General features: G+C 45.3%; 1 protein-coding gene across 5 annotated transcripts in view; it reads left to right on the forward strand.

Annotated features, from left to right (window-relative positions):
* The first annotated feature begins 2,598 nt into the window (after positions 1–2,598).
* Positions 2,599–8,658, forward strand: part of Ptpra (protein tyrosine phosphatase receptor type A) — a 105,159-nt gene continuing 99,099 nt past the window's right edge. For all 5 annotated transcript variants that reach the window (XM_029471239.1, XM_029471235.1, XM_029471247.1 and 2 more), the window contains exon 1: positions 2,599–2,891. The gene's annotated coding sequence lies outside the window, so the exon portion shown is untranslated. The remainder of the gene's footprint in view (positions 2,892–8,658) is intronic.

The following is an 8,658-nucleotide window of genomic DNA, read 5'->3' on the forward strand; positions in this document are numbered from 1 at the left end:
AAGGCATTTTCTCAATTGAGGTTCTCTCCTTTCAGAAGAATCTAGCTTGTGTCAAGTTGACATTAAATTAGCCAGCATGTAAACTATAGAGTTATTTGCAGGTATTTTCCTTGTGTGTGTGTGTGTGTGTGTGTGTGTGTGTGTGTGTAAAATGAAATAATGAAATACATTGAACTTTTTGTTGTTGTTTTCTTAGAAATATTTTTCATACACTATATTTTGATCATGCTTCCCCTCCCCCAGCTCCTTCCATATCCTCCCAACCTCCTACCCATTCAACTTCATGCTGTTTCTTTCTCTCTCTTCGTGGGAGGGGGAAGGGGAAGAAAGAGAAAACGGAAAATCGAAACTTTAAAAAATCAGTAACACACACACATACAAACAAAAGTGGAGTGTGGTTGATTATACCCAGTGACACTTTAATTACAAGAACTAATTTTCCCTTTCCCAACACTAGTCAATTGTAAATAGCTTCTTTGTTGGAAATAAGACTTTGTATCTACTTACTCATTTCAGGAAATTTATAGATATTAAAGGGCACATTTACTGAATTTTTACAAGTGTAAGTTTTCACTTATAAATATTCATATCTAAAAATTAGGATTGGGTTCTTGGGGGCTAATTAAAACAGAATACTTGCTAAATTTGTATAAGCCCCCAAGGTCTTCATCCCTGCAAAATAAAAGTCAAAAGCAGAGCTGCTGTTGTTGTTTCAAGTTCTTACTTGCACAACTAAAATTAGTATAAAATATCTTCCTCCTTGAGAATTGTACAGGCAGGCCTGTGTCAGTGGTCTGGGATTGGATCAAGTCCTCTCTAAGGGTTTGGGTTAGGATTTAAGCTTGGGGCCAAGTATGGAAGAGCTTCTAGATTAAGTTACCCATGGTGGCCATAGAGTAGATGAGGTCAGAGAGCCTGCCTGGTCTTAGTTAGAACTTCAGCAAATGACCCTCAGAAGATGGGCAGTAAGTAGCCTGGGAAGGTGCTTGGTTTTCATTTATTTCAATTTTCATATTTCTTGGCTTCATTTTCACCTTGGCACTTTAGTGAACATTCTTGTTAGTCTATTATTCATGTCCATCCCAGAATGTTCGCTCCTGAGAGTTGACATCTCTGACTTACTCTCAGAGGTGTCCAGTGCATGATCTGCATTCAAGACATAGAGAACAACTCGTTGTTTCATTTACTAGACAGAAAGGTAGGCAGGGAGGGGAAGTGACTTGGACTTTTGAGGGGAAACGGGGCTCCTTTAATCCTATCCTTCAGCCCTGCTATTCCAGTTCTTACCTGCAGGCACCAATGCAGCAGAGAACAGGGAGCTCCCACTTATCTTTCTCTTGGTTCCTTTTTTCTATTTTATTTTTCTTCCAAGATGGCTCTTGATTGTGCTAATGGGGTAGGGAGCTCTGAAAAGGACCAGGAGTCAAGTAGGACAAAAGTTAGGCCAGTTTCACCAGGGAAGCAGCTTTTCAATTTGCTGTGTATTTGCATCCCTGACAGACTTTGTACTTCCTAGGAAATGGGCTTCTGGAACTTGTAGGAGGAGCGGACCTCATTGGCAGGAGTCTGACATTTAGGAGACAGGATAGAGGTCTTGCAATAGACTGTCACTGAGATGGCCCTGCTGAGGGAGATCAAGAGTCACACATATTAACTCAAGGAGAGGTTTTTACTACCCAGAGGGAGGAAGTTTAAAGAAGGCCCGCTTCAAAGCACATTTGCAGGTCCTGGCTCTGGTCTGCGCACACTTACTTATTCAACAAATAAAGGAAGGGTGTTTGCATAGAGTTCTAACTTTGCGCCCTAGGTCTTGCAGCATCCAAAGTGCTCTAAACTGAGGACTGCTACCTCCCGAAAAAAAACGACGTATGGCTCTTAAAGCTAGATGCACAAAGAACGGTGTTCGCGTCCCTGGTCTCTCACAGCGCTTTCAATCTTCTCTTCCTGACCACTATGCATGTATCAAGAAGTATCTCCCCGCTCACTGCGGAACACCGTGTGCTGTGCTTCCATCCAGCTCTAGAGAATCAGGCCCAGCTTGCACATCTGGAAAGCAAGAGAGATTTCCCTAGGGTTCGGGTGGGGATGATGTGGGCTGGTTTATTTAAGATGACATACTCAGAGCTAGACCCGTTCTAGGTACTAGGCAAATTTTTCTCGCAGTTACATCCTTTAAGTACCTTACAACTCTGTGTGTGTGTGTGTGTGTGTGTGAGAGAGAGGGAGAGAGAGAGAGAGAGAGAGAGAGAGAGAGAGGCGCGGGGTGTGTGTAAGAGAGGATCACATTTGGAGAAGGATGGAGATGGCTTTCGAGTGCCTGAGTTCACCAGTTGGTGTGGCTTGTGCCTGGTGTCAGTTTCCTCATCTGTAAACAAGGAAAAAAGCCCATGCCCGGGGGCCTAGGACTCTGACTAGGTGGGAGACATGTGCCAGGGGAGGATGGGGAGCGTCTTGAGCTGTTACCCGGAGGAGACCCCCAGTGCGCCCGGGGAACTCCGCGGCGCAGCGGGGCGCGCAGGGGTGGGGCTCACGGAGGCGGAGACGCCCGCCTGGCGTCAGCGAACCAGCGCCCGCCTCTCAACGGCCAATGACGAAGCGCCTTACAGCCCAGGCCGCGACGGGAGTGAGGCTGCGGCGAGTGAGGCGCTGACAGGGACTCGCGGGGGCATCTTGCACAGACCCCTGGACCACGCCGCCATCGCAGCCTCCCACCCAGTCCTCTCTCTGCCGCTTCTCCTCGCCATGGAGGCGAGGCCGCCGCCGCCGCCGCGGGGCTTCGAGCAGCGGACCGGGCGGCGGCCCTGAGGGGAGCGGCGGGCCGAGACGCCGCCGCGGTCCTGAGGCGGAGCTGCCGTGCGCGTCCCCCGCGGTCCCGCCCAGCGCCGGGCTCGGTAAGCGTTCGCGCCTGCCGCCGTCGGGAGGGCTCGGGGAGGTGGGGTGGCTCGGCCGCGCGTGGGAGCGGTCCCCGGATCCTGTCCTGGAGGAGCGCCTCCGGCTTGTGCATCCTGGCACCGTGGACAGGGGGAGGGGGTCCCGGAAACGTGCGGGACACAGACAGGCTGGAACTTTGCGGACGTCCTCCTCCGGCCCGGGCCAGGGCGCTGCCGTAGTTCATTCTGAAAGAAAAAACTTTGAGCAGCGAGAATGGTATTTGCTCAGGTCCATTTAATGGGAGGAGATAGGTGGCACACGCAGTGACCATCCCACCTCCCACCTTCCCCTTACAACCCCTTCCTGGTCCTACTCCCAGGCCCCTCTCTGCCGCCCATTCCCAACTGTTGTGTATGCTTAAGAAGGAAAATATGGACTTAAGCTACCCAGAATTCAAAAGCAACCACTTGGGAACGCACATCTCCTGTGTTTACTTTCAGTAATTCTTAAAAATTGCCACGGGGGGGCTTAAACCCCTAATATTTCCTAAAAATAACAACTACAGAGGCAGAGATGATCCTGATCTATTAGAGGGTTTTGTTGTTGACAGTGATGATATTTGTAGGACAAGGAAAAAATGTTCCAACCCTTCTTGGACAGAGTGTGATGTCGGCCGAAGCCCTTGGCTAGGATAGGGAATTTCTGTTGAAAACCAGCCTCATGTCCCCGGCTATGGCACCACTTGTTACCTGGTAACTCTTGAAGCAGCCAGAGAACCAAAAGATGGTGGACGAGGAAAGACTGGGACAGGCTGAACATCTTTCTGTCTGGATACTCCTTTCGAAAACGTAGATCAGACGCTGTCATTTGTGTGCTTAAAAACTCCCTCACTTTCCTTCCTCTGTGAATGAGATGGAGGAAAACCCAGATGTCTTACGTTTCCTACAAGGCTCTTGACAGTCCTTCCTGAACTTAATCTTTGATGGTTACCTCAGTCTTCTCTCCTTTCTCTTCCACGCTGTGTTTAGCCATTCGGAGCGGCTCGGCCACCCCCTCATATGTGGGAGGGTTTTGCTTTCAGGGTCCCCCTTCTCACCCTTCCTTGCCTGGTTCCGGGCCTTCCTTTATAATTCTTTGTTTGAGAAGCTTCTTGCGGACCGGCTTCTTCTGGGTCCTGTTTAAGACTTCCCTGATAGAATTTGTCCTAGTTATCTTGAAGCCCCTCAACCACTTCCCAAGAGAAATGTTTCCTAGTGTTCCCTGGCAGCCTGCTTGGAGTGTGGGCTGCCCATACCAGGACTTGCAGACTCCGATTCCCTATGTCTAAACGGCTGTCACACCTGGGGAGAAACTGGCAGGCTTCCCAAAATCTTACCTGCTTCTCAGCATCTGCCTGACGATCCCTGAAAAGCCAACAACTCCTCAGTTACCTTTCTGCTCTCTCTGCCCCAGTGGCCTGACACATGGTCAGATCCAGGAGACTATTGACTAGGTACCTTTTAACCCCTGATCATTATCTGGGTGAATACAGAACCAGAAAAGCAAACCCCTTGGTTGAGTGCATTCATATACCACCTATTTGCCAGCCACAGTACTTGAGATGCAAAATGAAAGTGAGAAAGTCATATTCTTTTTTTTTTTTTTTGGTTTTTCGAGACAGGGTTTCTCTGTATAGCTCTGGCTGTCCTGGAGCTCACTTTGTAGACCAGGCTGGCCTCGAACTCAGAAATCCGCCTGCCTCTGCCTCCCAAGTGCTGGGATTAAAGGCGTGCGCCACCACGCCCGGCGAAAGTCATATTCTTATCTTTGAGAAGATTACAGACCGATGGGAGACAGGTGGATATAAACAGTTACATCATAGGTGCTACTAGAGTAATAATAATTGCTGTTTTCTGTGTGCCTGTGACAGGCTATATAATAAATGCCTTACATGAATTATCTTGTTTAATCTTTTCAGTAATTATAAGGGCTCATTCTGACTCTGCAGGACTTGAGTGAGCAGATGGGGGCCTAGTCAGATCTAAATTCTGACAGTGTTTCTAGAGCCTCCGCCTGGGTAGTCTGGAAGGGCTTTCCTGGGAGGGGATCTTGTGATCCTAAAGGAGGGATCTGCACCTTAGGAGAGAGAATGCAGGTAGTCTTGGAGGAGGGAAATTCTTAGAATTCTAACTGGGAAGAAGTGTAGCTGGCCTAGAGGGACAGAACAAGATAGGATTAGGATCAGAGTGAAGGCTTCTGTTGTTGTGTTAGGGTCATTTGGAGACTTTATGGAGCCTCATGCTCACTGATAACAGAGAAGTTTAGGAGGCAGTGGCCCAGGCCCACAAAAGTAAAATATACTCTTTTAGACCCAGAGAATGATTATTCCTCTTGAGAGGGATTCTTACTCGGGTTGGGAAAAGACAAAGCATCGGAGAGGTAAATTCTAGCAGTCAAAAGGAAATGTAGTTAGAAAGAAAATCTATCCTCTTATCTCCTAACACCTTCCCAAGGATGGCTGAAGTTGCTAGCATCTGTGGCCTCCTTTATAACATTCATCTACTCCCCCCTCTGGCCATACCAGTCACACCTTACTTTTTAAATGAGCACATGTTTAGGAAATCACTCTGTGTTAGCATAAAATATTGTTTACTCTTTGTGTTGACATTTCTTTAAAAAATTTTTTTAAAATTAAAAGATGTACGTTTGTGTTTATTTTGCCTATATGTATGTCTGTGTACGACTTGTGTGCCAGGTGCCCTTGGAGGCCAGAAAAGTTGGTGGAGACCCATGAATTAGAATTATAGACCATTGTGATCTGCCATGTGGGGCAGAGGATTGAACTCAGGTCTTCTGGAAGAACAACCAGTGTTGACATTTCTTATTTTGTTATACAGCTCTAAAGTAAGCTGTTTTTATCTGTGCACAGGACTGTTACATGTGCTTGTAACTAGTCTTTAATTGAGTTAAACGTTTGTCTCTAGGTTTTTCTCTCATAAGAATACAATGAACATCCTTCTATCTACTTTGTAATATGTTTGTATGTATAATTACCTCAACAATGTATTTTAAGAAATTGAACTACCTGATCAAAAGACCTGTGCGAACTTTTATTTTTAGATATACCACCAATTGCTGCCTCTTTGAGGTGGTGCTCATTTATTTTCTCCTCTAAAGTGCGGCTTAGTAATCGTAAGTCAGACTATCGAGCAGAATCCCCTGCCAAGCCTTTCCAACAGTCGCACGCCTGTTCCCTCCCTCCTCCAGCCTAGCTCAGAGGGCGGCCTGTGATCTGCGCAGGGAGATCAGAACTGGATGCTGGTGGTTTACCTTCTGCAGCTCTGGTGTTTGATGTCTGCCCAGTCCAGTTCCTGGAGGCCCTCAGCATCGGTTTGTAAACACTGTTGCATTACCTTTACCATCTTTGTATGGAGAAATGAGATGCAAGCTTGAGTTTCAAGCAGGAAGCTAGCCAAATATAGAATCTGTCTTTTCCTTTGGTACAGGAACTAGTAAGTGTTCCAAATCCCAAAACGGAAGAATTTTTTTTTCCTTTGGTCCCGGGTGCAAAAATAGCAGTAGTGTAACACAGACTTAATAAAACCAAGCAGCAAACTGACAAGATAATCTACTCAATAAAACTATATTTTCTCAATTCACATTCGTTTGCATCAGTGTACTGATATTGATGTTATTTGTAGTCAGTGCGTATTGAATATGGTTTCAGAAACTTTAATATATAAATTGATATTTACTCATTTCTGTATCTTGTTTAAAATGTATTATTCCATGTAGCTTGTGAAATCTGTTTTTATTCTTTCTTTTTTTTGTACAGTTACTTTTTGGGTGATTTTATTGTCCAATAAAATCCCTTACCCCTCAAGAGGGCCTACTGAATCAGGATTATTTTAGTGATGAAGTTGAACTAATTTGCAATACTATCACTGTTTTCTGCCATCCCAGCATTACTGTCATAGACAAATTCTAGTCTTTATTTTTATTTATTAAAAAAAAAAATATATATATATATATATATTTATAGGAGCTAGAGAGGTGGTGCAGTGGTTAAGAGCTCTGAGTGCTCCTGCAGAAGGCTAGAGTTTGTGTTTAGCACACACATAAGTTGACTCACAACCCCCTGTGTAACTTCAGCTCCAGGGGCTCTGACGTCCCTGCCTTCCAAGGGTACCTGCACTGATGTCCACACACGCAATTAAAAATAATAGAAATAAATCGTTAAGAAAAAGAAATAGCCACTAAGAGTGAATACTGCTCTTGCAGAGAACCAGAATTCAGTTATCAGTATCTACATCTGGCAGTTCTCAGCTGCCTGGAACTCCACCTCCAGGGGACTGGACATCTTCCGGCTTCTGTTGGGTGGACATGCGCACATGCACACAATATTTTTAAAATTAAATAAACACGAGGTGGATGACTCTTAAGAAATGACACTTTTGGGTGTCCTCTGGCCTCCATATGCACAGCTATATATGTAGCTTTATACTTCTACACTTACAAGTACACAAAGAGACTCCATTCGTTGTTTCCCCACCCCACCCCCGTGGGCAAACAAGTCAGGTTATCATTCACTTGTTATCTTGTTGTTGATGACTTGTGTATTAGTCAGAGTTCTTCTCTAGAGGAACAGAACTTACAGAATGAATCTCTTTGTGTTTACACACACACACACACACACACACACACACACACACACACACACGGGATTTATTAGAATGGCTTATGGGCTGTGGTCCAGCTAGTCCAACAAATGGCTGTCTACCAACAGAAGGTCCAAGAGTCCAGTAGTTGTTCTGTCCACGAGGCTGGAAGTCTCAGCATGGCTTCAGTATGTGCCAGGATTCCAAAGAAGTAAAGCTCTAGTGCCAGTGAAGGGATGGGCTTGCCAGGGAGAGCGAGGGTGGCCGGCAGAGTGAGAGCCTCTGTCCTCCGTGTCCTTTATACAGGCTGCCAGCAGAAGGGTGACCCAGACTAAAGGTGGCTCTCCCTACGTCAGATGATTTCATTAAGAAGTTCCTCACTGGTGTACCCAGCCACCTGGGTTTTAGTTCATTCTAGATGTAGACAACTTGACAACCAAGAATAACCACCACACATTTCTTGTATGTATGTATGTATGTATAGTATATATTTATAAATGTGTAGTTTAATGCCAATTTTTGTGAGGCTTGGTAGTACATAGCTATAATGCCCATACATCTCAGAGGTTGAGGAAAGAGGATTGAACGAGGCTAGCCTGGACTACAAATAGCCAACTTTTTGCTGCCTAACAATATTAGAAAAAATGTCAGGCCTATATCTTCAAGTAAGGTGGTTATTTTTTTCATTTAATATTTTTTATTATTGTATGTGTATGCATGTGTACCTACTCTCTGTACAGTGTATTCATGTAGGTACTCAAGGTGGCCATGGCCAGGAAAGCTTGTTAGAAGAGCCTCTGTAGCAGCAGTTCTCAACCTTCCTAATGCTGTGACCCTTTAATTCAGTTCCTTATGTTGTGATGACCCCCCCCCCATAGAAGTATGTTGTTGCTACTTCATAACTGTAATTTTGCTACTGTTATGATTGTTATGTAAATATATGATATGCAGAGGTTGAGAGCTGCTCTGTGGAACTGGAGTTCCTGGCAGCTGTGAGCAGGCTGGTGTGAGTGCCGGGAACTGAGCCTGGGTCCTCTGCAAGAGCATACATACATGCTCTTCTTACCTGTAGAGCCATGTCTCTAGCCCCAAGAGTGTTGTTCTTTTTTTTTTTTTTTTTTTTTTTTTTTTTTTTTTTTTTTTTTTTTTT

The sequence above is a fragment of the Mus caroli genome, chromosome 2 (genome assembly GCF_900094665.2).
Source record: "Mus caroli chromosome 2, CAROLI_EIJ_v1.1, whole genome shotgun sequence".
NCBI lineage: Eukaryota > Metazoa > Chordata > Mammalia > Rodentia > Muridae > Mus > Mus caroli.